At 38.6% G+C, this 27,512-nt stretch overlaps 1 long non-coding RNA gene across 1 annotated transcript; it reads left to right on the plus strand.

Annotated features, from left to right (window-relative positions):
• Positions 1 to 3,561: 3,561 nt before the first annotated feature.
• Positions 3,562 to 8,670, plus strand: LOC306641099. Its single transcript, XR_013758024.1, has 2 exons — positions 3,562 to 3,689; positions 7,982 to 8,670. It is a non-coding gene; the product is annotated as an uncharacterized lncRNA (long non-coding RNA).
• Positions 8,671 to 27,512: the final 18,842 nt, after the last annotated feature.

Genomic DNA, 27,512 nt, shown 5'->3' on the forward strand with positions numbered 1-27,512 from the left:
TTCTTCACATCACATGCACTTCCTTGAGCTCTAGTTGCAACCCTGGGGCTCTGTTTAGGAAGCAAGGCAGGGCACCCTCTGGTCTTGAATCTCAACTGCATCAGGAAGGGGTCTGTCTCCCTTCTGCTCTCCACCCCAGGAAGTTCGGGGACAGAGCTCCCATTTCACAGGGACTACCAGCTTCAAAGCTTTCCTTGCCTCCTTTTGTAACTTTCTTCCCAGTCAAGGCTAGCTTTTGTAGTCTTCAGGATGTCGGATAAAGAAATGGCGATGGTGGAAAAACTTGGCTTTTCGTCTTCGTGCGTTTTCCAAAATTTTTTGTTTGGGTCCTATGCTTTCTTCATTTCTTCTGAGATGCCTCCCAACCCTGTGTCTTCCCTTGTCATCTTTTCTGAGTTATGAGTTCCAGAAAGGTCTAATCCGGGGCTCTCAGCCACACATGAACATCTTTTGAAGTGCGCATAACTAATACGTACGTTATAAGTCCATTGGCTGCGGTTCTGATTTGATGGGTCTGGAGTGGGCACAGGCATGGGTGTTATTTTAAGAGTTCCTCAGCAGTTTCTAGCTGTAGTTAGGTTCGAAAACTACTAGGTGAGCCAAGTTGCTAAGGACAGGTCCAAGGTATTACAGAAAATGCAGAAAAAATACCACCTAATATTACAGAGTATCATCTAAATAATGTATTTAAAGATCCATGCTCTCTTAGGGAATTTTGAATTTATCACATTGGGAATGTAAAATATCAAAAGAAAAAAAAATAACGAACATTTCTTTGTTTACCCTATGTTAAGTGTTATGCTTTATTTATTATAAAAAATTTTATTGTAAATCAATAAATTATAGTTGTTTATATTATGGAACGATGTTGATTTATGAGTATAGTGAAGATACATCAAGCCAAATTGCTAAATCTGTCACTTCAAATACTTCTTTTTGTTGTTGTTGTGAGAACATTTCAAATTTACTCTCAGTGATTTTGAAATGTGCAATACACTATTATAGTCACCATGCTGTGTGATACTAAAAAAACAAAAACAAAAACAAAATCAGACTAAACTCTCCTAACGGAGGCTTTGTTCCCTTTGATCATCATCTCTCCATTTCCTCCACATCTCCAGCTTCTGGTAACCACAATTCCACTCTCTGCACCTGAGAATCCAGTTATTTCATAATCCACATGTAAATGAGAATGTGCAGTATTTGTCCCTTGTGCATGGCTTATTTCACTTAGCATAATGTTCTCTGATTCTATTCATGTTGTGGCAAACAACAGAAGTATTATTTTTTTAAGGCTGAGTAAGATTCCATGTGTATATGTACCACATTTTCTTTATTCATTTGTTGTTAACTAGATTCATTCCATAACTTGACTGGTATAACTAGTGCTGCAGTGAACATGGGAATGCACATATGTCTTTGACATACTGATTTCACATCTTTTGGTTTAATACCCAGAAGTGGGAATGCTTGATCATAGGGTAATTCATTTTGAGTTCTTTGGGGAACCTCCATACCGTTTTCCACAGTGGCTGTCTTAATTCACATTACTATCAGCAATGTACAAGGGTTTGCTTTTCTCCACATCCTCACCAATGCTATCTTTCATCTTTTTGAGAGTTGCCATTCTAATAGGTATGAAGTGATATCTCATTGTGGTTTTACTTGCACTTTCCTAATGATTACTGATGTTGAACACTTTTTTCATGTCTCTGTTGGCCATTTGCATGTCTTCTTTTGAGAAATATCTACTTACGTCCTTTGCCATTGGTATGCTTTGTGCTTTAGATATTTATTGATTCTAGCCAGAGATGAATCTTGCAAAGTAGGTCTCATTTACTGACGGTTTTGCAGATAGGGAAATGGGGATCAGTGAGGTTATATAAACTTTCTCAAGGTCATTGGTTAAGAAAATGGCAGATCGCTGATTAGAATTTAGTCTTTCTGATTCAAAACCCAGGTTATTTTGAAATATTGTTGCTGCCTAAAGTGAAATCATAAGATAATGTATTAATTGAGTAAATTAGTGACAGTTCTAGCAACAAAATGGTTGAAGGGCAAAAGTTGAGTCCTAGGAAATGGATTAGCTTCTTGATTGTTGTTTCCTTCTCTTCTGGTGCTTGTCGCATCCATTGAATGGTTACTCTTGCTTAGGTCTTAAGTGTGTCTTCAGCATGGATAATTGAGGAAACCAGAATTTAACACAACTTAATACACTTGCTTTTCTTTGTTGTACAAAAATATAGTTCTTTACTAAGTAAAAATTTTTTGTGGTGGGAGGTACTTGGGATTGAACCCAGAGGTGCTTAACCACCGAACTACATCTCCAGCCCTTTTTTAAAATTTTTTATTTTAAGACAGGGCCTTGTTAAGTTGCTGAGGCTGAACTTGAACTTGTGATCCTCCTGCAGCCACCCAAGCCACTGAGATTACAGGCGTGTGCCACTGTGTTTAGCTAGTAAATGTTTTTTAATAATCAATTTTTTGTATAAGCAGAATATGATGTTACAGAGCAAAGATAGAAAACCAAACTCCAAACTCCAAAGTACTTTTGCTATGAATTTTGACTGTGAATAAGTTCTAAATCTTTGCTTTTGTTTTTTGGTGATGTTTGTGCAGGGTAGGCAAGCACTCCACAACTGAGCCACACCCCAGTCCTTCTTCTGTGTTCTTTATATACTTTAGAGGAAGGACTTTGTCTTATTTTCCTTTACCTATATGTTATTTCAATTCATTTTCATCAAATTATCAGCATTATACAAGTAAAAGTTGCTAATTATTTTCTTAATGGTGACAATTTTCTTATGTTCATACCTACAGTCTCTACTTTTATTTCTTAAGGTGAAAGTGGGCAAAATCCCTTCTTCAAAGCTCACTGCTGAAGCCTGGTGCAGTGGCACATGCCTGGTATTCCAGCTTCTTAGAAGGTTGGGGGAGAAGGATTGCAAGTTTGAGGCCAACCTGAGCAATATAGCAAAACCCTGTCTCAAAATATAAAGAACTGGGGATGTGACTCAGTGGGAAAGCACTATTAGGTTCAATCCCCAGTACCAACATACAAACAAAAGCCAAAAAACTTAGTGCTGCTGAATAATTTAATTGCTTAGATATTGTCCTCCATTTTATTACGTGGTTTCTTATAGGAGATTCCAGAAAACCAGAATCTATTCAAAGAATGACTCACCTCCACTGCCTGTTCTGCATTTACTTATCCCAGTGATCCAAGCCCTGGCAGAACACCCACACAGCTCAATACATGTTGATTCTAATGTGATCTTTGTGTTAAAACAGTGTGGACGAGCCAGGTACATTTCATCATCCATTGTGAAATGCAAATATCCTTGTTATGTGTTGAGTGTCCAGAGGTCTAAAATTCTGATTTAAGAGGAATGCATAATGAATCCCTCCTTCCAACGTACAACATTAATGCACAATCCTCCCACCCTGAACGTGACAGTGAGATTTCCTTTGATGTCCCACCATCTCCATATTTGTTTCATTTCCTCTTCTAGTCCCACACACTTATTTATTTTCCCTGTGTATATTTTGGGGATGTATCTACTTAGGGAAAGAACATTTGCAATAACCTCTCCTGCTTTTACGATGTTTCTGTTAGTCTTATTTTTTATTATACAAGTTCACCTGGGCCCCATCAAAGCAGGAAGAGGCCTTCCACTTACAGGATCCAGGTAGGACAAAATAGCTGTGGAAGCAAAAGTTGGTACTGAAGGCTGGGGCATTTAGAAAAGTGGAAAAACCATGGCTAGAAGGAGAAGTAATGGACAAGCAATGAAGGTGGTGGTGAAAGTGTGCTGAAGGAAGCATGCGAGGTTTTAAGAAACAAGGGTGGAGAAGAGAAATGGCCTAAGAGCTAAAACATAAATATGTTGGCTCATTTTAAGGAAAAGTAGTTGAAAAGAATAGGACCCCTGACTTTTCAATTCTCCGATGAATTCTCTTGGCTTGTTTACATTTGCCTTTTGTTAAAATCTATTATTATTATTATTAATTATTATCACTGAGTCCTCTCTGTTGCTCTGATCCTATGTTAGATCTGGCTTGGAGGGCAGAGGGGAAATAGATTTTAAGAATATAAAACCCGATAGGGGTTGTGTTGAAAGTTTCATGATCAGAGAGGGAGAGGCAAAAGGGAATTTGGTAACATTCTCCTATTAGGAAAGAACATTTGGAAGACATGGAAGTTTGAGCAACTGCTCAACTAAAGGGACCACTTTAAGCTACAGGGTTTGCAAGGAGGGGAGGCTAGGAAGAAGGGGCCAGAGGCATTGAAAGGAGCTGCTGCTCAATGCTGTTAAATAGTTATGAACTTGATGCTTACTATGTGGAAATTGCTGCCCGGAGTTTGTCTGTATTTGACTCCCTTGGAGTCCTCTGAGCTGGTTCAACCTCAGTTCAGGATGAGGCTGCTTCTTTCTCTTTTGTCTTTTTTTCCATGTTGGTGAATGAGGTCTGGGTCAGTGATAATAAGCAACAGAGTTGCCATGTAGAAAAATAAGAGGGAGGAAAGTGGTAACAAAATTGTGGCATGGAAATGACCTCCTTCAGATTATAGATAATCATATGCAGATAATGCCACATCCCTCTCCCCAGTTCACATCTATGTGGAATTCTACTCCGGCTCAGTTAATATCTCTTCTATCAAAACTATCCTACATCCCCAGCAGGGCATATATTCACCCTTTTTTCACTAATAAAACATTTTCAGTGTTCTTTTATTCTTTCAGAGAGTCTGTGTTTTAATGCTTTAACTTGTATATAATAAATATTTTTTAGTTAAATGCAGGTTAAACTGCATGGAAAATATTTAAGCAATGGTTCCTTTTGGACTGCATTGGCAAGCTCCGCTCTGTTTCTATACACACACCATGGGCATTAACCTTTAAATGTGCATGCACATGTTTGAAGGCAGTGGTGGGTAGAGATCTGTCATTCAGCCTCTGGACCCGCCCACCTTGACTCTGTATCCTGGATTTGTCACCATCCAGCTGTATGATCTTTGGCAAAGTCTTCAACGTATCCTAAACATGTGTGCTCCTTTATGTAACGGGATGATTCTAGCATCCGTCTTGTAAGACCAGTACTCAGAGGAAAATGACATAATGCATACAAAAGACTTAGAACAGTGCTCTTCACTAGTGAATATGTGATAAATATTAGCTATTGACATCATCATTATTATTAGGCTACTCTTGCTTATAATTTCTTTTGTCTGTGTAAATCTGTGTCTAGTCCCAGATTATAAACTTCTTTTGGGTAGGGACGGTTTCTTTTCTCTTCTATCTGTCTTCTCTCTCTTCTATAGTCCCAAGTATAGAGCAAACCTATATATGATTATGTATTCCTTAATTGTTGGAAGTAGAGGGACACATCAGAGTCCAGAGGACCCAGGGTGCTTCCCAACATTTCCCTGAAACATTCCAGGCAGTAAAAGTGTAAAGGTAAATGATAGTTCTGAACCCAGGAGAAACCCTTATTTGGTCAGAAAGGCCAGTGGCCTCCGGAACTTTCTGAGATAGTCATAAGAAATATTTATAGCTATAGGCAAACCCTTTTTCAACAGATAACATTAAAAAGAAACTATATATATTCCATGTTCTAACCAAGCCCATATTTTAGGGGTCCTACATTCCATGGGTGATGAATCTGGACAACTTTTTTTTTTTCTCTTGTTCTTGTTTTATTTTAGAAATATGATTTGAACTTAAAGTTCTGCTTCATTTCTATGTCCTGAATTAATCTTATCTAGGACAGTGTTGGTTTCTAGTCAGTGCAAAATTAGCCTGGGACTATTTAGTGCAACTTTTTGGTCTCTGCATTTGAGAAGGGAAAAGAATAGAGGGCCTAACAAGATTGTGGTATTGGAAAAATGTCTTTATCTCATTTTTTAACACTTTTGGATGAGTGAGACCCCACGTACGTATTATTAATAAATATCTCCTTTACCACCAAACTGTCAAGTATTACAAGAGAAATGTAATCCTTCAGACTCTGATTCTTTTACACTTGACTCATCAGAATCTTCTTTTGTAAGAGTAACTTGATAGCTAAAAAACCCTCAGAGCCCTTATTCTTGAACTAAGAGATCACATTTTTGCCAGCACTCATTGCAACTTGAACCAAGAGAATCTCAAGTTCAAATTTGGAACCCACAACCTTGAAGAGTTTCCATGCTGGTAAAATCTACCCTCCCCTCTGCAAACTCACTTGGGATAGATGGGTTGAACACCTTTGCAAAATGTGTTCTGGGACAGGAAAGCACGGTTGGGTCACTCTAGCTATGTTCAATGGATCAGGTCATAAGCAGAAGTCAGCTCCCTCTGTGACATTCTGGGAAAGTTGAGAAGTGGATTCCAAGGTAGTATACCCATGTGCAATCAAGGAATAAAATGTCAGGGGTATAGATCAGGTGAGTGGGCTTTGTGGACTGAAATCTCAATGAGTTTTCTATAGCAAGTACTCATTGAACATGTTCATTTATTCTTTTAACAGATATCTATTAAGCAGGCACTGTAAACAAACATTGTACAAACATTAGAAATATAGAGATAAACACAATAGAGGAATCCCTTCTGTCACAGATGACCAAAGCAGGACACTGGGTAAACTGGTCAGGACAGATTTTAATTAGTAATAACTACTGAAATAGGGACAAGAGTCCAGCGTGAACTGAACCTAACTTCACTTTGTACATTGGCAACTGAGTATTTTAGAAATAGAATGAGGAAGAAGGGAGAAGGGGTCTTGGTAGAGTCAGAGTCATGAAACATTATCAAAGCTGGAAGGGGTGTGTTGATTCATGAGAACCATTTGGCTTTGCTAACTGGGGCTTATTGAAGTTGGGTTCCTACCATTCCACTGAAACTGGGGGTCAGGGACTCTGTCTTCAGCTGTTAACTGGAATGAACAGTAAAATTCTTTGTAGAAAGAGTGCTCATTATATACTCCACATTGTCCTAGTAGACTGGTAAAGAGGTAACTTCTCAATTTCACAGGAAATAAGTTAGCTTGGGAAATTCATGCAAGAAACACATGGTATAGTGTGTAAATGAGGCCATTTTCTTTTTGATGTGCTCATTTCAGGGTTCTCAGTAAGTGTGCTGGGATGCCTGAACAGTCCACTCTTCTGCCTGGCATGACAGAATGAGCTGTGAAGACCCTGCTCAAGATGAATGTCATATTCACAACCCATGAACTCTCTCAAATCAAGGATTCGAATAAATCAGTTCAATACACCAACATATCTTTCTTTCCCTATTTTAATTTTGATGAGATGATTTGAACTTTCAGAACCAACCATGGTCCAAGTCTTGAGACACCTTCTTAGCTCACTCACTGTCTCAATACCACCTCTGATCACATTTTGTTTTTCAAAGTGGGAAACTCAGAATCTCTGGGCACAATAAAATCTCTCACAATAAAATCACAATCTCTGAGCAAAAGTAGAACCTGAGTGCTGGTTTCATCTCAGTCATACTTTACGATACAGGAAAAGCCAACACTTTTGGGGCTTCCAATTTTGCTCTCAGCTCAGCAGGATGTAATGAGGTATACCCAGATGGGGATTCTCAGAACATACCCTACATGGGCTTGTTTCTATTAATTTGCAAGTACGTATTGTGCATGGAGCATTCAGCTCTGAATTAGGCACCACAAAGTTGTCCCTATGTTCGTCACCTATAATAGCGATGAGGGATGAATCCACAGCAAGGGCAAAGCATCGGAGGGTACAGGACATAGTACAGGTCCCTCTGTACCTTCCTTTATACAAAAATTAGCTACAGTCCTCTGGGGTAAAGCAGTCACAGCATAAGAAAGGGCATTAATAACAAAAACTTGCTGAAAAGCCAAAAATGATGGAACTCCTAGGCCTGATTTTCCTTTGACTTGAAATGCATGTTGTTGTACAAGGGCAAGTGACTTTTCATTATTGATGAAATTACCTTGAACTTTTCTTTCACAGTTGGTTACTGCCATGTTCCACAGAACTCATCCTGTTTCCTTCCTGTACTCCCTAGAGGAACACCTCAGGACCACACTGAAAAAGTGAACGATCGATTAATGATGAAATCGGCCAACTTGCCAATAACAACAAATCGCTTTGTTCAATTCACAGCAAGGGTGCCTGCTCAGTGTTGTTGCCTGTGCCCGGACGGAAAAGGATGGAAACTCTGGTCGAAATTAACATAGATGAGTTTTCAGGCCCATAATGAGCACAATGATAACAGTGAGAGCAGCTCACAAGGTCCCTCTTGTTTTTGACTGACTTAAATGTTTTCAGGCAGTCTCAAGATCAGATATTTATATTTGCAGAAGAAATGCAAAAGAAATGGTACACTTTCTGACTTTGCAGAAGATCAGCAATGGTAGCAGTCAGAATTTGGGTCAGAGCAAGCTTTTTTCTCCTTTATGCACGTAGATGAGAGGTCACAGAGGAACACGCAAACTTCAATGTGTGTAAAACTCTCTGAAGACAACAAAACAACTAGAAGATCCACTAGGAATCCGCAGCCCCCTTGAGGAAAGAAAATCTGCACATGAAAAGAACATGAAAATAAATACAAAACATCATGTCAACAAGGACAAATTGATATACACAGTTACTATTTTTATTTAGTATTTGTGAAATCATGGAATAAACTTTTAACAACATTTTGGAGTAATATGAATTATGCAAAATTTAAAAATTACATAAAATAATAAATAAAGATAAAAATACAATGATTATTAGCTGAAATTGAACTCCCAGAAAAAAGAAAAGCAATCACTTATTGTTATTATTTCTTTTTTTTTTAATTATAGACTTTTTAAAAATTTCTTTTTTTTTTTTTAGTTGTAGATGAACATAATACCTTTATTTTATTTATTTGTTTATTTTTATGTGGTGCTGAGGACTGAACCAGTAGCTCTCATGTGCTAGGCAAGCACTCTACCACTGATCTACAACCCAGGCCTAAACTTACAGACTTTAATCATAGAAGAACTATGTTTACTCACAATATGAAATGTATCATTGGGAATCATTCTTAAGTGCTGTTAACTGGGGATTATTGAAGTTAGATTTCTCCCTTCTCATGGAAACTGGGAGATGGGCTTTGCCTCCAGTCATCGGCTGAAGCAAACAGCACTGTGAAAGGGCACATGTGTATTTTGAAACCAATTCTCATCTTTAAAAATATATATGTATTCATAGAGGTGGTAGGCTTTGGATTATATTTATTTTTATAAGTAACATATTTTCCTACCAAGAAAAGTAATCCATTTTTAGTATAGAAAACTTGGAAAATACCCATTAATCTAAGACAGAAAGAAGGGTAAATTTCACTGATTATCTTTCCAGTGTCTTTCCATGTAAGTATATGTGTTTATATGTATACATATATATGTATATATATCTACATCATTAATATTTGCAGTTATGAAGACAAAATTATATCAAAGATATCAAAGGTCGTTTTCTTTGGCATTATTTTGTAAATTGTCTCATGAAACTAAATCTGCACATTGCCTGATTTTTTCCCTGTTTTTCACTGGAGCGTGGTATCATGCAGTTACCATTCATGAAGAGGCCAGGTGGATTTCAAGTAAAAGGCAGTGAAGGAAGGAACGTAACCCACCAGGATGGAGCTCTCTGGAGCAGGTCCCGCATCTGCTGCACCTGCTCTGCTCCTCAGGGTTGTCTCCCATTGCTCAGGCCTCTGAGCCGCTTAAGGCACTGCAGGCTGAGTTCACTTTCTAGCATAGGTGCAGGACAAGGGCAGGTTTTGTGGATTTTGGTGTTGTGGGTGTCCCACCTGTTGGAAGCCAGGCTTCCTGGTTAGAAGCACCTTTTTGATGGGTTTAAGGTCAGGGTGCTCTTCCTGAGCACTGACTTGAACATTAAAGGGAAAAGGAGATGATACCGAATGGCAGAAACTTCCCTGCTGCCTGCGAAGAGATTATGTTTCAAGGTACAGAGAATTTGTAAGTACTCCTTAAAATATGTAATCATTTCAAAAAATTTCAAGTTCTTATAACCAGTAGCATAAAAGCCAGATTATAGAAGGTTTGAATTGTGTCCTGGGGTTCAACAAATTGTGGCCTTGTGTTTGCAGCTATCCTCCTTAACTGGCAAATCATGTCAACTGATGATACATATTACTGATGATTTTGTGCAGTGGTCACATAGGCTGCAGACAAGCTGAGAGATTTGTACTCAGGTTCTTGGAAGTAGGTGGAAGTAACATGTATGACGGAGGTTATGGTCATTCACTTACTATGGAGAACCCTAAATACACAAGTTTCTTAGTGTAAAGAGATCTGCCTACTAGATTAGCAGGGTGATCTTGGACAGTCACTTAACTTTCTCTGTGCTTTGACTTCCTTTTCAGTATAATGGGTTGAATATTTTCCAGTTTACCTACAGTTTTTGTGAGGCTTGTCATTAATAGATATGGAAACACTTCAAAATACAATAAAAGATATTATCAGTTAAGGTCTTTTATATACATTGGCCTAATAAAATGATTTGGAAAATGAATTAGAGGTAAAAAATTGTTTTCCATATGGATTCAAGTAATTGACTATTATGTTTGGCAGTATGTGGGGAAAACTTTGTAAATGTATATTAACATGAACTCCTAAGAAAAATTGAATATCTTTAAAAAGATGTCACTAAAACAACATATTTTTAAAAGGAATATAGTTATTTTCTATACAGCCTAATTTCATTTTCTAATGACTGTGTTTAAATTTGCATTAAGGCATCTGGTTGCTGCTTGGGGCAAGGACTGTGAATTAGTTATAGCCCCATCTCTAGTGATTAGGACAGCGTCTGGTACATAGAAGGCATTCTGTCTTATTGAATGAATGAATGAATGAATGAAAACTGGTGCTAGACATAGGCTTTAGCTATTTAGAAGATGATATGGTAGTTACTGACATCTATTAGAGAATCTAGTTTGTACTAGATACTTGGCTTTCACTCTGTACACTATAACATTAATCAAAAATCCTTTGTAAAATACTCTATTAGCTATTGCATGATAATGACTTTTTCCCAAAAAAGTACACAAATGAAACATTTGGGGAAGGATGGATAGAATATGAATTAATTGCATAATTCATGCAAGTTATGGGGCACACATATCCATCCACTAACCATCCAGCAAACACATGTGCATGAAATGAACACACACCAATATGTATATGAAATATATATATATAAACATATATACTAAATACATACACAATGTATATGTCCATTGTCTGATTTTGCTATAAATCTCATAATTTTGAGGCAAATTAAAAAAGAATGTATCTTCTTGCTTTATAGTTGAAGAGTTGCTGAATTACTTTGCTAAAGAAGACACAGCAGATTAATAATATCTGACTTCATCTGATGGGGACATCGGGGACTTTGATTTGGACTGGACTCTGGGGGTAGGTGTGTGGACATAACCCATATATGACAGCAGGTCCTGGAAATCAAGTCTGAGACCCAGAGATAGGCCTCCAAAGGGTGAGACTGGGGTAAAGTTAGGATGGGATGATTTAAGAAGCAGATCTTGGAGGGCAACTCATATTACACTTTATCAGAGGGAGAGAGACAGTGTGTGTGAGTGAGCTTGCTTTTTACGAGGGACCTACCACACAACCTGTCAAAGATGCTCAGCTAATTCCAACATATGCAGACGTATACCTAAAACCTGGATGTTCTGACTTCTGGAAATTCCTGAAAACCAGCACAGAATATCAATACATTCTGCCAGTAGGGCAATGCACCAGGCAGGCATATTCCAAAAGAAAAAAGTCCAAAGCAAAAGATCAGCAAGGGGCTGGGGAGATAGCTCAGTTGGTAGAGTGCTTTCCTTGGAAGCACAAGGCCCTGGGTTCGATCCCCAGCACCGCAAAAAAAAAAAAAAAGATCAGCGAGGGGCTCCACAAGCCCCTGTTCAGAACAGGGAATTCTTCCTCCCTGCTGGAAAACCCTAGGCTATCAGTTGCTTCCAGGCAATGGCCTCTGCTGAAGAAATCCTTTCAGGGAATGCCGAGTCCAGTGACTGCTCAAATAGGGAGCGTAAAGGTACAGCCCCCTCATGCCAATCCTGCAGGGGTACTCCAGGTTCAGAGCTCCAAGCAGGATGGTTGAAGACTGCACAGTCTACATCACAACTCAACTTCTCCCTCGCCTTCTCTGTTTCTTTCCCTCTCCTCCTCGTCCTTCATTTCCCCAGGTGTTAAACCTATGAACACACCCTAATAAACACCTGTAAGGTCATCTCCACCCCAGAGCTACTTTCCAAGACTGACCAGCTTCCTGGTTGACATCAGTTTGTCTTTCAGGAGATTGGTAGTTACAACAGTTTGATAATAAGGAGGGAAAGCTATATTAAAAATTTAAGGAAGAAGAGGTATGAAGACCTGGTAAGATCATATGGGTATTTTGCTCTCCAGCAATACTGTCAGCTCACTTTAAATTTGAGCCTTTTCCACATTCAATCATCTCAATAGCCTTGTAAGATAGCCAGGTCAGGTTTTCTTTCCCCCATTTTGCAGATTTGGAAACTGAGGCTGAACAAACAAGAACCTGTCACCAGAAAATGGCAGAATAAGAACTTTGGTCTGAACTCTTTCAATCCTGGCTTGAACCCTTATAAAATATAATGGAACTGTCCTAAAAAAAAAAAAAAAAAAAACCAAACTAAACTAAAGGATGGAGATTTATGGGAAAACACAGTCAGGGAGGCAGAAGAATTGCAAAAAGGATCTACTGAGGTACATGGCATAGATGTGTGACCAAAGAAAATCACAGCAATGGAAATACCTGCTGGCCTGGGAACTCTCGGAGATGGTGGGGGTGAGGGATTGTTGAAGATGCTAGGCTTTTTCCGCGGTGAAACTGAAAACGGACCGGGTAAGGGTTTCTGGGATTGGTAGCTCTAACCTCAAACTGAAAAAGCAACTTTTCTGTTTCGAATTTCATGGTCCTACATGACTCACACCACTTCCATCAAGATAGTCATCTTTTCATAACGAAGGACAATTCTCTCTTTGGTTGCACAAACGGCACACATACATGTACATATATATGTGTATATATATGTACATATATATATGGTCGACCCATAATTTTATATTGTACGTATGTTATTTTATATCTCATATATGTAACATCCCCCACCCCGACTGTTTTCCATGCTGCTTGTACTCCAAACTATTTACAATCATCCGACGTTTTGCTGCATGGACGATTTCCAGATTACTCTGATTACGTTTATTTCTAAAGGACATCGGTGCGTTCTAAAGCCCACGCAGGCGAGCCGAGCGCCGCCGGAGCTGCTTTCTCACGGGCTCCTGTCCCTGAGTCCGGTGTTGCTCGCTCTGAGCGCTCACAGGCAGCTCGGGCTGTGTTCTCTCGCGCTGCCTGCCCGCTCCTCTTGCTCTGCCCCATCCCCTGCAACAGACCACACGGTACAAGACGATGATGTGGTCGAGAGAACAGCAGCTCAGTGTCTGTGACCCGCCAGGCGACCGCGGAGAGCAGGCACCGGCTCCCCATTCCTGGTAGGCAATTAGCTGATTGCTGCCCGCCCGCAGCCGCAGCCCGCGAGCGAGCAGCGCGCAGGATCTCCCTGCCTGCCCACCTCTCCTGCAAACAGAGGCACGTTCTCTGACTTTGATAGCTCCCTGGGTTCCGGTGAAAAACAACCGCCGCGTTTCCAGAGCCTGTTTCTCAAATACCAGCATCAGGGGATCGCAGAATTACAGCAACAAATGTTACGAGGTAATATTTCCAAATAGACACGAGGAAGAAAATCCAAATAGGACCATTAAATAATAATCCTCATTAAACCCAAACCCAACCCAACACAATCATTCTTAAAAGTGTATTATAAGGGGGGGGGGGGGGAGGAACCTCAAATATTTTAAGAGAAGATTAATAATTTGCTCATTAATTTGATTGAATAATTACACACATTGGTCTTTCCGGAGTAGTGCACTTTTAAAAAATTATTAGAAATGCCTTTTAGATTTCTCCCATGCAACATACTCATCAGGTGTGCAGAAAGCTTTTTAGCATGCAAAAATGAATCACAATATTAGACAATGTACCGATGTTTTATTTTCCTATAAGGAGACAGCCTTTCCTAAAACATTAATCTGCTGCAAAAAGATGCTCCTAATTTAGAAGAAATTAGACTCAGCGTCTACTCAGCAAACACCTCTGCTAACGCTTCATTAGTATGTATTTTCACATAATTCAATTAGCCAAAACACATACGCATGCTAGCAGAGCTTTCGCTGCTCTGGGAGTGTCAGCAAGGCTTTAAGCAGATCTGAAACAAAATTGCATAAATGGCATGTAAAGCTCTGTGCATACAAAGATACCTTCAGGGTTCTAATAAATTCAAGAAACTTTTTAAAGTATGATTTCCTAGCAGGCAATCACTTTTAATTAACAGGATCACCTACAGCAACACATGTCCTTCAAAAACTTACATTATTTTTTCTTTTTGAATTTCAAAGTTTCTGTAGTAAAAGTTGAATAGCTGAGTAGCTTAACCTCAAAAGGATTCCAGGCTTTTATGACAGTTATAAATCACTGTGGTGCCTTCTTTATAAGAAGAAAAGATTCTTAACACAACAGAGAAAGAAGGAAATCTCTTTTTAGTCATAGCTAGAAGCAAGCATTTTCTCCAAAGGTCAAAAAACTTTTCCTCAGTTAAAGAATAATTTTAAGGACATTGCAGCTACTTGTACAAGTAATCTCTTGTAATTTACTCTATGAATTAAACATTCAATTTCTAGGATTGTGGTTTGACACAGGATGGACTCTCCTCTTTCTGGAGCTGGCTTTGTAGAGTTTTTTTCCTCTTTTCGTTTTTAGTAAACATGGGCCATGGCTGAATGTAGAGTCTTATACTTAATGAGCCCTTCTCCTTGAGGAAAATCAGAATTTTGTACATTCGCCAAAAGATTCATTTGAGTGGTTCTTGCCATTTCTTTTTTAGGCCTTTGTTTGAAAGATAGGGATATGCTCAAAGGCTGTCTAGGGCTAATGATTAGGTTGCAGAATCAGAAAAAGAGACTTTGACAATTTTGAGATGAAGAGTGAGGGACACCAAAAAGAAACCTGTTCACCTTCCCTCCTGTTGTCCTCGAGCTAAGGGGATCACTGTCTAAGGGTAACTGCAGCTCCAACAGGGCACCTTGGTGGAGATCCTTGCCCTATTCCCTTTCTACCTCCCAGCCACAGCCCCCCAAATACAGTATTTTTCTCTACATTGTGAGATTCCCTTTGTTTTGTGATTTTCCCAAGTGCAAGAGAGTAATCAATCAGTTGGATATTTGGAGAGTGTAATCAGGATGCTAACTTCTGCCCTTCAGAAAACTGTAGAGACATGACCAGGGGGCAAGGGAAGAGGGACCCATCTTTGCAGGTGCCCTTAGAGCAAAGCACTTCTCTCCACCCCAGGGCACTTCCTGAAGGCAGCCATCATTTCTCAGGTGACTGTAGTAACCTCTGGGCTGGTCCACCACCTCTACTCGTGCTCTTCTAAAACACCTTCTCCATATTGAGTTCATTCATTGGTTTTTTGAGAAATTAGTCTAGGCATAGACTCAATTTAAGGTCAGGGATGAAGAACTTTTTCAAAACATAAATCTGATCATTTATTTCCAAGCTTAATTCTTTCAGTAGTTTCCTACTGCCTGTAAGATAAAATCTAAATGCTCGAATTGAGTACAAAACTCCTTTATGATCTTACTCTCTGCTTATATTTTTAGTCTTAATTTTTGCTCCCCTTTTACATATTTGAGTTCCTGCCATATGGGACTATTGGACTCTGCCCCCTCCACCAAGCCATTTTCTTTCTCACTTTTTGTTTTTAAATGTAATTTTTTAGTCCTACTATCTGAAAGATCCTTTCCTCTGTTTGAGTCAAGGGCCACCCTAGTTAATACCTATTCATTCTTCACGTTCCCACTTAGTAGGCACCCTTTTCTGTCCTTTGAGAAGCCTCCCACACTCCCCCCAAGCTACAGACCCTTCTAGGCTCTGCCAGCCCACTACTGTCCACTTCAGTGAATATTTATTGAACATATAATCTGTGTCCGGTACCTTTCTAGGGACACAATGATGAATAAGACAAATCTATGTTCTAATGGAGTTTATATTTAGTGGTGGAAAAGAAATTCCATGTCACTATCCAAATAAACAGGAAAATTTGTGACTGTGATAATCGTGATGAAGGTAGGGCCGACTTTAGGCAGATATTGAACTAAGGTTTCTGCAAAGAGTTCAAGTCTGAGCTGAGGTGTAAATATTGAAAAGGGACCAACCTGAGAATGTCTAACAAATGTTGCGTCTTTGCAGAAGAGAAACAAGCACAAAGTTCCTGAGAGAGGCTTGAGCTTGGTGTGTTGAAGGCAGAAAACCACGGTTGATATTGTGTATCAAGCCCGTCATACTTTTCAGGACCTGTCTCAACCTGGGGTCCTGTTAGCAGGTCCATCTGGGCCTCTCACTGACCACATAGTATGACCAAGACTGCCAGAAATAAGGTCGTTACTTCTTTTTCTCCTTTTTAAAGTCATATATGTTTAAAGTATAGACATGACATTTTCACACACACACACAGAAATGATTTCTGCAGTTAAACAAATTTACATATCCATCATCTTAGAACTACCATTTATTTAGTGGTTAAAGTACCTAAAATCAACTCTCTTAGCAAATTTCCAGTATACGACACAATATTAACAACTACAGTCCTCATCTTATCTGAAGGACATCCAGACTTATTTATCCAAGGTAACTGAAATTTTATTTCCCAATTTGAACTAAGGCAAGGGCATCACTTATTGGTTCCTTCAAAAGCTTTGGTAATGGTACATATGTCTTGGGAATATTTTTTTTTCCACTGTAGTTTGTATCTTTATTTAGTTTATAGAGTTTCTTCACTGTTATGGTTTGGATGCAAGATGTCCCCCTGCAGAACTCAACATCATGTGAGCTGCTTTCCTCTGCCACACTTCCCCGCCATGATGTTCAGCCTCCCCTCCAGCCGGGAGGAATGGAGCCTGCTGTCTATGGATTGAGACCTCTGAAGCCATGAGCCTCCAAATAAACGTTTCCTCCTCTAATATTGTCCTGGTCGGGGTTTTTTGGTCATAGTGGTGAAAAAAACTGATTAAAACATTTACCACCCAGAACTTTTTATTTTTTATGTTGTCAAATTATGTTTTTTCTTTTAGTCATATTTCTTTTATAGGTCCTAATGAAGTTTTTCTCATTGTGAAATTTAAAGTTTCCCATTTTTTTCTAGTACTTGTTAAGGTTTCAGTTTTTTCCTTTTGCATTTAGATTGTTGATCTTTCTGGCATTTTCTTTTGGGTATAAAATGGTAGAGATCCAACTTAATTCCTTTTTAAAGTGCCGGTCCAATTGTCTTGAAATTTTTATTTTTTCCTAATGAATGTTGGAGCTAACTTTATTAAGAATTACATTTTTTTGCTGCATGCGATGGCATCCCTGTAACTCCAGCGACTCAGGAGACTGAGGCAGGAGGATCAAAAGTTCAAAGCCAGCATTAGCAACTTAGGCCCTAAACAACTTAATGAGAACTCAAAATAAAAAATAAAAAGGGCTGGGAATGTGACTCAATGTAAAGCACCCCTAGGTTAAATCCCTAGTACCACAAAAAAAAATTACATTCTTGTGGGGGCACTACATTTGACTGTTTATGTGCAGGCTTAATCATTTGCCATTTATTTGGCTATTTTAATTAATATATCTTCATAATATTTCACATCTCACAGAGATGTGAAAACAATCTGTGTGTGTAAATCACTCTTGTTTTTTTTCCCTTGTGTAATTTTCTTAGGTATTTATTTATGTTTACTTTTTTTGGTCTAAAATTACCTTCATTTTGCCCTTAATGGTTTCTGTCTGCTGTTACAGCTTGACAGCTTGTTCCTCTCAGTATGGTGGAAGATATAGTTCCACTGATTTTTGACTTCCATTGTTGGGGTTAAAAGCATGCTATTTGTCTCATCGTTCCCTTGTGAGTCATCTGTCTGTCTTCTCTGATTGCTTTTAATAATTTCTTTTTGTCTGATGTTTTATCATGGTAGTTATCTACTTGAGGATTTCTTATTTGCTTGGTGCTTGTTGTGATTCCCTAATCGGAGCATTCTATTATCATTCTATTATTGGAAGTGAAGCAGTCATTTTTGTCTCCTAATATTGTCTCTGTTCCTTTCTTCTGATATAAACAGAGGTATGCACGTGACTTTGTCATTTCATCTCTCACATCTATGGATCTCTCCATGGTTCTCCTCTGCTCTGCTTCTAAATGCCAGAATGCTCCAGAACTCAATCACTCTCCTTTCTCTTCCTTTGCAAAGTCATCCATTTACTGTATTCAACACCATTTTTGTGCTGACGACTCTTCGATTTTATTTTCTGCTTTTTCTTTGCTCCCGTCTGGCTTATGTATTATTAGCCTCCTTGCCATTTCCATTTGAAAGTCTCGGACTGCAACTGCCTATTCTCTAGTCTGCTCTTATTTCAGAAAATGACACCTTTTCATCCCGTGGTTCATACCACAAACTTCAATCATGTCTCTCCCAGCTTCCTTAACTCCATACCCAATTAGACATTATGCCTTTCAAACTTTTAAAAAGTTTTGTTATACCTTTCAAACTTTCAAAAGTGTTGAAGTTATCCTTTTCACTTAATCTTTTCTGTTGCTACTCTCATCCAAATCACCCTCGTGTATCATCTAGCCTTCTGTGTTAGCTCTAGCTAGACTGCCTGCATTCACTTATTTCCTGAGTCAGTTCTGTCTACTTGGTGAGAGATTTTTCTTCAAATGTAAATGAAATCTATGCTCTTTTTGAAAACTCGCTAACACCTTCCTATTTTGTAAAAATCTACATGGTCTGATCCTATACTCAATTACTTTAACACTATTTCATATAATTTTGCTCCTTTATTACCACACTGGAAACATAAGATGTGTAAGATAGTTATCTTATAAAATGGCTATTTTTATTCCAGAAATACTTCTTTTTGTCCAGAAGTCTATTTTGTCTTATATCAACATAGCTACTTCACCTTTATTCTGACTCAGTATATGTCTAGGATATACTTTTTGTCCTTTGATTTTTTTGCCTATTTGTTCTTTATAGTTAAAGTATATTTCTTACACTAAGCACACAGTGGAGTCCTGCTTCTTTTTTCCTTTCAGGATGACAATCTCTTTTAATTGATCATTTACATTTAATGAAATACTTGATGAAGTTGTTTTAACTTATCATTTTACTATTTGTTTTCTATTTGTCTTTATTTCTCTCTGCTTTTCCTCTCTTCTTGTTTTCTCTTTCAAGAACTTAGCTATTTTCAAATATTTCATATTAGCTTTCTTATTGTGTATTAGCTACACCCCATTTGGTTTTTAATGGTTTCTTTAGGGTTTGCTCTGAGTATTTTTAACTTATCACAGTTAAACTTTGTGTTAGTTAACTTTTAGTTTTTGTGACTCAAATGCCTGCCACAAACAACTTGGAGGAGGAAAGTTTACTTTGGCTCATTGTTTCAGAGATTGTAGTCCCTGGTCATTCAGCTCCATTGCTCTGAGCCTGAGGTGAGGTAGAACATTGGGGCAGAAGGGTAAAGCTGCTCAGCTCACGGGAAGAAGAAGGAGAGAGAGATGGAGGGAGGGAGAGAGAGAAGAAGAAGAGGAGGAGGAGGAGGAGGAGGAGGGAGGAGAGGAGGAGGGAGAAGAAGGGGAGAGAAAGAGAGAGAGGAAGAGAGGAGAGTGAGAAGAAGAAGAAGGAGGAGGGGAGAGAAAGACAGGAAGAGAGAGGAGAGAGAAGAAGAAGAGGAAGAGGAGGGGGGAGGAGGAAGAGGAGGGAGAGGAGGAGGGAGAAGAAGGGAAGAGAAAGAGAGAGAGGAAGAAAGTGGAGAGAAAAGAGGAGGAAGAAGGAGGAGGAGGAGGAGGAAGAGAAAGAGGAGGAGGATTAGTAGTAGTAAGAGGAGGAGGAGGAAGAGGATTAGTAGTAGTAAGAGGAGGAGGAGGAGGAAAGGAGAGAGAGAGAGAGAGAGAGAGAGTGAGGGACCAGAGAGGAAAGATAAGCTCTTCCAGGACACACCTCTAGTGACCACCTTCTGGTAGTCCATTCAGCCATGAATGCAATAACCCACTAAAGAGGTTAGAACCTTCATGATCCAATCATTTCCCTAAAGCTCTACCTCCAAACACATGAGACTTTGGGGGACAGTCCAGAGCCAAAGCATAACAGACTATAAATACTATCTTACCACTTCATTCTTAAAATAAAAAACTTATAATAATGTATTTTCTTCTCATATTATTTTTTACATAAATCGTATTTGTACCTATGCCATGAATACCATAATATGGTTTTGTTGTCTTATAAATAATTACATAAACATGTAATCATTAAAATATAACAAGAGTATTTTATATTTACTTAATATTTATCACTTCCTATGCTCTTTATTCCTTTACTCTGAAATACTTCCTATTCCTTTTCTCAAAATATCTATTTTATCTTTATTTTTGATGGATATTTTAACTGAGTATAGAATTTCAAGCTGACTCTTTTTTTCAGCACTTCAAAGATTTATTATGTTGTCTTCTAGCTACAATTGTTTCTGATGGGAACTTTGGCATTCTTTATTTCCCTGTGTATGATATATTTTTTCCATTGGTGACTTTTTAGATTTCCTTTTTTTATTCGTTTATATCAATGTGATAATGATGTGATGTGGTGTGGTTTTCTTGTTAATTATTCTACCTGAAGTTTGTTGAACTTCTTATCTCTGAGTTTATTGCTTTCCAGTTTTGAAAATCTCTGATCATCATTTCTACAAATATTTTTCCCTTCTTTGGTATTTCAGTTATACATATGTCACACTACAGATATGTTATAGTCACTGAAACTATTTTTCCCTCTGTATTTAATTTTGGATGGTTCACACTGACCTGTCCTCAAGTTTACTGGCTTTACATAGTGCTCAACCTTCAACCTCTGATAACCTTATCCACTGAATTTTCCATTTGAGATGTTTTTTCATGACAGAAGGTTCATTTAGTTATTGATTTTACTATCTTCCACTTATTTCTTCATTATGTCTATATCTTCCTCTAAATTCTTTGGTATATTTATAATGGTTGTTTTCAATATCCTTGTTTGCTAATTCCATCATCTCTGTCATTTCTGTATCTTTTTCTGTTGACTTCTTTCCTTCTGATTATCAGTCACATTTTCTGCGGCTTGTCAGGTCCTGTATTTTTGATTCGGTGGGGGACATTGTGACCCTTACATTGTTGAATGTCTGGAATTTGTTTTTCTTTTATTTGTATGCAATTAACGTAATTAAATTAATTAAAGACCAGCTTGCTTTTTTTTTTTTTTTTTTAACCCTATCTTAAAGCTTTTAAAGGACTGGTCTAGAGTAACTTTTATTCTATACAGAGCTAGATTAAGTAGCTCTGGAATCTCTGCTGAATGAACCAGTTCTCTCCATTATAGCTGGTTAGAACTCCTTTTAGTATTGTGTAAGTTTCAAAAGATGTTCAACTACAGCTCTCTAGTTGTTCTTTCTTTGGCTTTATAGATTTTCATATTCTTCAATAAAAGTTTCAGAAAGTCTCCTAGACATATTCCTTTAACTCATTTACTAAGTTGTACCTCTTTGGTCCTCTGCTCTATAAATTCTTGGTGATTCTGCTTCACCAAACTCTTTTTTGTCTTCTCCATCCAGGGTAATTTCGAGATTCAACTTTGGTGCCTCTTCCTTGTACTGAAGTTGAGAAAATGTCTCCAAGTAGAATTCTGGGATTAAAAAAAATCCAGGATGACATATTGGCATGTGGCTGACCCCACAATCAAGCCTAAGTCTCTGAGTGTCGGTTCTCTTTCCTAATGTTGTTGCAGAGCAAGTCATGCTGGTTTTCTGGCTGCAAGACTCAGAGGTCACATAGTGAAAACCTTTCAATCTGAATAAAATGATTGAATTATCCAAGGCTTGCTGGCCAAAGCAGATAAAAGAGTTGAGTTCACAGAAAATCAGTAAGGGAGAGGAGAGTAGTAGAAGGAATATGAACATACATCGTAGGTGGAATTACCAGATTGCTTTTCACTTTTATAATGTTATTTGTTTGTTTGTTCTTACCTTGACTGATAGGTGACAACAATATATTAGGCTGGCAGGTGGACAAAAGTGGTGCTGTAGATGTTTGCTTGGCAGATCAAAATATGTGCATCCCAAACTGTTTCTTTCCAAAGCATTTAGCACAGTGATCCCTTTTTGATATTCACTAGACAATATGTAGATTTTACTAGGAATCATCAATTTTATTTCTCTATAGTTCCTTTTGCTTTCTATTTTTAGACTGGCTGACCAAACTAATAAAAACTGCAATAAGTCAGGCATCCCTGGTTGGAAGATTCTAAAAATAGCAACAACATCTGTGCTCAAGTTTGCTCTTGTTCTATTTGTAAAGGATTTGTCAAGCAGGTAGAAGTATCTATTCTTCTAATTGAATTTACTTATTTCAAATGATGTTTATTTATTCCTTAAAGCCATTACTCAAATGATTTCTACTTGAACATTTCCCTGAAAGCAAACTATGAAGGTCTAATTTGTAATATTTTTACATGAGGACTTTTCACGAGGTCATACTGGCCTTCCTCCCTAGTCACATCATATTCTAGTGCTTTGTTATATTGTAAGACCTGCAGAATTGGTTTTCACTCGCATTATAATATAGCTCATTTCCAAGTTCTGTTACCTCCCAGACAAAACTTTCTTCTTCTGTAGGAGGGAGCTGGCTTCCTAAAGGGTACCATGGGCTTTCAGTGTTTTGTTTCATTAACTGTTTCTGTAAGTACCACGCGGTAGAGGCTGAGGGTCTCCTACCTCGGTAGAGGCCATCCTCTACTCCCCATTTCTCTCCTGCCACAATTGCCTTATTCAATGTCATGATTATTCAGTAGGTCTCACCTACTATTGTTGCTGAATGGTAAGCTTTTCAGAACTTTACTGTTAGAAATTTTAAAGGGCTCTGGGTAAGAGAGATTTATTTTCAAACTACTTAGCAAAGATAGCAAGTTTGGGGCTGGGCTGTGACTCAGTGGCAGAGCATTTGCCTGGCACGTGTGAGGCACTGGGTTCAATCCTCAGCACCGCATACAAAAATAAGCAAATAAAATAAAGACGTGCTGTCCATCTACACATACAAAAAAATTTTTAAAAAGATAACAAATTTGTAAACAGATCCTGAAGATCCAAAATTATTCTTGTCATCAGAAGCAATTGGGCAAGATACTTAAAAAGATAAAAAGAGTAGAAATCAGTGCGAATGTTAACATTGGTTTCTCCTTTCAAACTCTGGAGAAATCATTGAGGGAACACTTTCTAAATGTAGTTGCCTGTGCTCAAGGTCACATCATACATTTCTGGCAATTTTGCTTGTGTTTCACCTCTGTAAGGACTCTCATACTGTGGTGAAATTGAATGTGGAGCTTTTATGGGTGAATACTAGTTTAGGCAAGGTTGTATGTGGTGAACTATTATCTATCAGTAGGGTGATCAGTTGTCTATTACTGCATAACAAATCATTCCAGATAGTTGTGTTTTAAGACAAAAATTGATTGTTTCTCATGATTCTATAGATCAGCTAGGTAGTTCTTTTCTGTTCCAAGTGGTTTGACTGAGGATCTCTCAAGTGCTTGTATACTTTGGGGCCTGGACTTCTTTACAGAAAGGAAGAGAATGGAGCTAGCAGCTACCAAGCTTAAGCTAGGCTTGCACATGACACATTACTTCCACTGCAGTCTGTTGGTCACACAGTCAGTTCAGGATTCAGAGGGAAGAGAAAACTCCATATCTAGATAGGAAGAGCAACACCTACAGAGGCTGTGGAGGGAGGCCATCTTTGGAAGCTATTTAACACACACACCTCTTAGGAGCCCTCCTGGTTTCTGCCCATTGTCCTTGTAATAATCACTAGCACTTTCCTTTATTCTGAAAATTGTCTTGATGTGTGTAATAAATTACATGGTTGCACTATCCATAAGACACCTTCTAATATGCTATGGTACAAATTTTAACTAGTAAGACTGTTTTGGACCATGGAGTGAGGCCAAGGCTCTCTCTTGGTTTCATATCTAGCAAGGTTTTTTTTCTCAAACAAGCACAATAATGGTTTTGCAAGTCAGTCTTTGTATTTCTGGGTCAGTTGCTTGCTGTATGGCATTTGTGAAGAGGACTTTGTAACTGTGAAAGCTAGACAGAAAAAGATAATGATCATCTCTTCTCTATCTCTCTGAGGCATTTTAAGTTATTTATATCAAAAATTTCCTAGCAGCAGACAGACACAGCAGAACTGGAGCATAGCACACTTTGTGATTGCCTAGGTTTTTAGCTATGTTCAAATCTCCTGCAACATAACTAAAGGAAAAAAATTTTAGGATGTTCCCTCGGCTGGGATGTAGACCAAGTCTGTGTTAGTATCTTAATCTCTCCATCTCCTCTTTTTAGGTCTTCCAGGCCCTTTGACTATATTTGTGTCCACAGTGCTCTCTTGTCATCCCTCACCCAGTCTGACCTTTTGTACGAAGAATACCCAGGTAGGGTGTATCAGATGCCTTTTCCCAGGAATCTGATAGAGCCTTACCCTCTCCCAGTAAATGGCAACCTTTGCTCAGTATGCCTACTATGCTTAACTTGGGAATAGATGAACACTTCAATATGAAGATGGAAATGTCTATAAATGTGCTCTGTCCTCTAGGTACATGATTCTAATTTTGACAGTAGGTTTCTTCTGATTAGGGCTAATGTTCCTTAATGTTCCTCCTTAACCTGTAACTCAAGGAAACTTTCTCAGTATTGATCAATCTTCTTAAATCCTCCTCTCCAGTGCCCTGTAAGAACTTGGGTCCTCTTCCCATCAGTGAGAGTTCTCTGTGCCTTCCTACATTCTTTGGTGTGTCTGTCTCTTTCTTTTTCCCTGTGTCTGCCACACTTAATCACTTACTCTCTGGGTCTTCATTTCACTGTCTGTCTCAACCTGTTTTTCCCTCTCCTTCACCTTAGGTACCCTACATACTACAGTCCTGCCTGAAAATCTTTAGTTGGAAGCCATATCCTCACCTTTGGGAGGGAACTAGAATTAATTTTCTTGTCCCAATGTGGGTAGCTGCTGTATATGTTTAGCAGCCACTCAGTTTTATATTATAGAGAAGTGCAGTCTGTGGACTGGCTGGTATCAGTCTGTAAAATATTTGTAGCTGGTCCTTGAGGAGAGAGGTATAAACATTGAAAATCAATATGACTATTTCTGACATTTCTTCAGGCTCTGGAATTTATTGCCATGAAGACCAAGTCCCTTCTACCTGCTCTTCCTATTAAAGAACTTTGAACAACTATATATATGTGTATATAAAAATGAAACAAATGATATCTTTCTAGAATGCAGGATCCAAAATGAGATGATCAATGGAAGTGATAGATTATATTATTTATTTCCAGGTATTTGTTTCCTCCCCTTCATTGTGAGGCATTGTAATAGGCATGATAAATTTCTTACCCTTCTGACCTAAAATATGGCCATATGACCCACTTTGGTCTTTGGATATGACTGTCATAGAATCCAAGCTGAAGCTTTAAATGTGCTTCTGTGTCTTGTCTTTACTTCCCCTTTGATCTTATGCCCTCTACCATGGGGAAAGCATGCTGAGGTAGAGGGTGGTCCTTCATCCTGGGCTCCCGGTAGACAAGATCTGTCAAGCCAATCAGATCCCACTGAAGCCCAGAAGAGCCCATGCAGCCAGTAGAACTCAGCAGAACTGTTCTAACCCATAGCCCTAATCAGTGTCAGTTGTTAAAAGCCACAGATTTTTTTTTGTGGTTTGTGTAACAAAAGCTGATTAATTTAGGAAGTGGTAACAAGAGTGGGTTTTACTATAACAAAAACCTTCAGATATGTGTCATTGCTTCAGGCATTGAGCAAACTATAACAGGGATCTGGAGAAACAACCACCCATGGTGTGATTTAATGAAATACTTGGCAAAACTATCCTTGGTGGAACATGTACCCATTGTGTTTGTGGTTTTGTGTCACAGAGCTTTGAGACAGAATGTTGGTAGCATAGGTGATTATTAGCTACCTTTGATCAGAAACTTTGAAAATGATGAGCTGAGAAAAGAATTATCCTGTTTACTATGAGGAATTAAAGGGAAAATGAGAATCAAAAAATTCTGGGATTCGCCAATTTAATATATGCTACTGCTTTCCCCACTCCAAACAAAAACAAAAACACTAAACAATTTCTCATTTTAACAAATAACCCGAGGACAAGGGAACATGGCTGCTAAAACAGCCTGGGAACAAGACCAAATCAGATCCATGGTCACACCTTTGGTTCAGATGTTTGATTGGATTAGTAATGTGGCTCCCAGTGAATTATTTCAATTGGACAAAATAGCTCAGAGCAAAATAGAGATCATGGTCCCACTGAGGTCTGACAAGCTAAAAGTTCCTGTTATTAAGGGAGAAAAGTACACAGAGAGCGAGGGACATGAGTTGAAAATAATTGTCCATGTGGTTATTAACAAAGTAGACTAGGATAAAATAGATAAAAAATAATTAAACTAAACACTCCAACATTTAAAATAGGCCTATGCCAAAAGTGCTTTTAGCACAACTAACAGAAACTTCACTGAGATGTAAGATAACCTGATTTCGTAGGGACAGGCAGCAGGTTTAAGAAACTGCTTGACCACCAGGAGATAGTATTTTCTTTCTTTCTTTCTTTTTTTTTTTTTTTTTGTGGTGCTGAGGGATTGAACCCAGGGTCTTGTGCATTCAAGGCAAACACTCCATCAACTGATCTATATCCCCAGCCCAGAGATGGTACTTTCTGATGCCTTTTTCCAATATGGCCAAGGATGAAAATAAAAGAGGATGGAACTCTTGCAGAGTGGAGGAAGAGATGGGGAGAACAACAGACTGGGGTAGTGCTCCCAGGGAACGGGAGTGGGCCCTGGATCGTTTTCTACTTGCAATATTTTCTCAGTGAGATTTCAGAATAGTTGTGAACTGCTGTTTCCCACTCCTCCCCTTCTGAACAGAAGTGTTCATTGTGGTTTCCCTGGTCTTGACTTAATCACTGCATGTTGAGTGTGTATATGGGGGTGGGAGAGGGAGAGCTAATGTGTCTTTTAAGTTCATAGGTCCCTAGACCAAGAGAAGCTGCAACCTGACTTGATGGACATCATGAGATCCTAGGCTTGGTGCCTGAAGACTTGATTGGATGGGACTTTGGTTCTCAGGAAGAAAACAAATATTTGTGATCAAGATCATGGTCTTGGCAGATAGTACTATTTGCTTACAATTATTCACTCTTTCTCTGCCCTTGCTTTGTTTTCCTCTAGCTGGAATATACTTTTCTACTCTATTGACTTCTGGATTGGC

The sequence above is a fragment of the Sciurus vulgaris genome (assembly GCF_902686455.1).
Source record: "Sciurus vulgaris genome assembly, chromosome: 12".
Taxonomy (NCBI): Eukaryota; Metazoa; Chordata; class Mammalia; order Rodentia; family Sciuridae; genus Sciurus; species Sciurus vulgaris.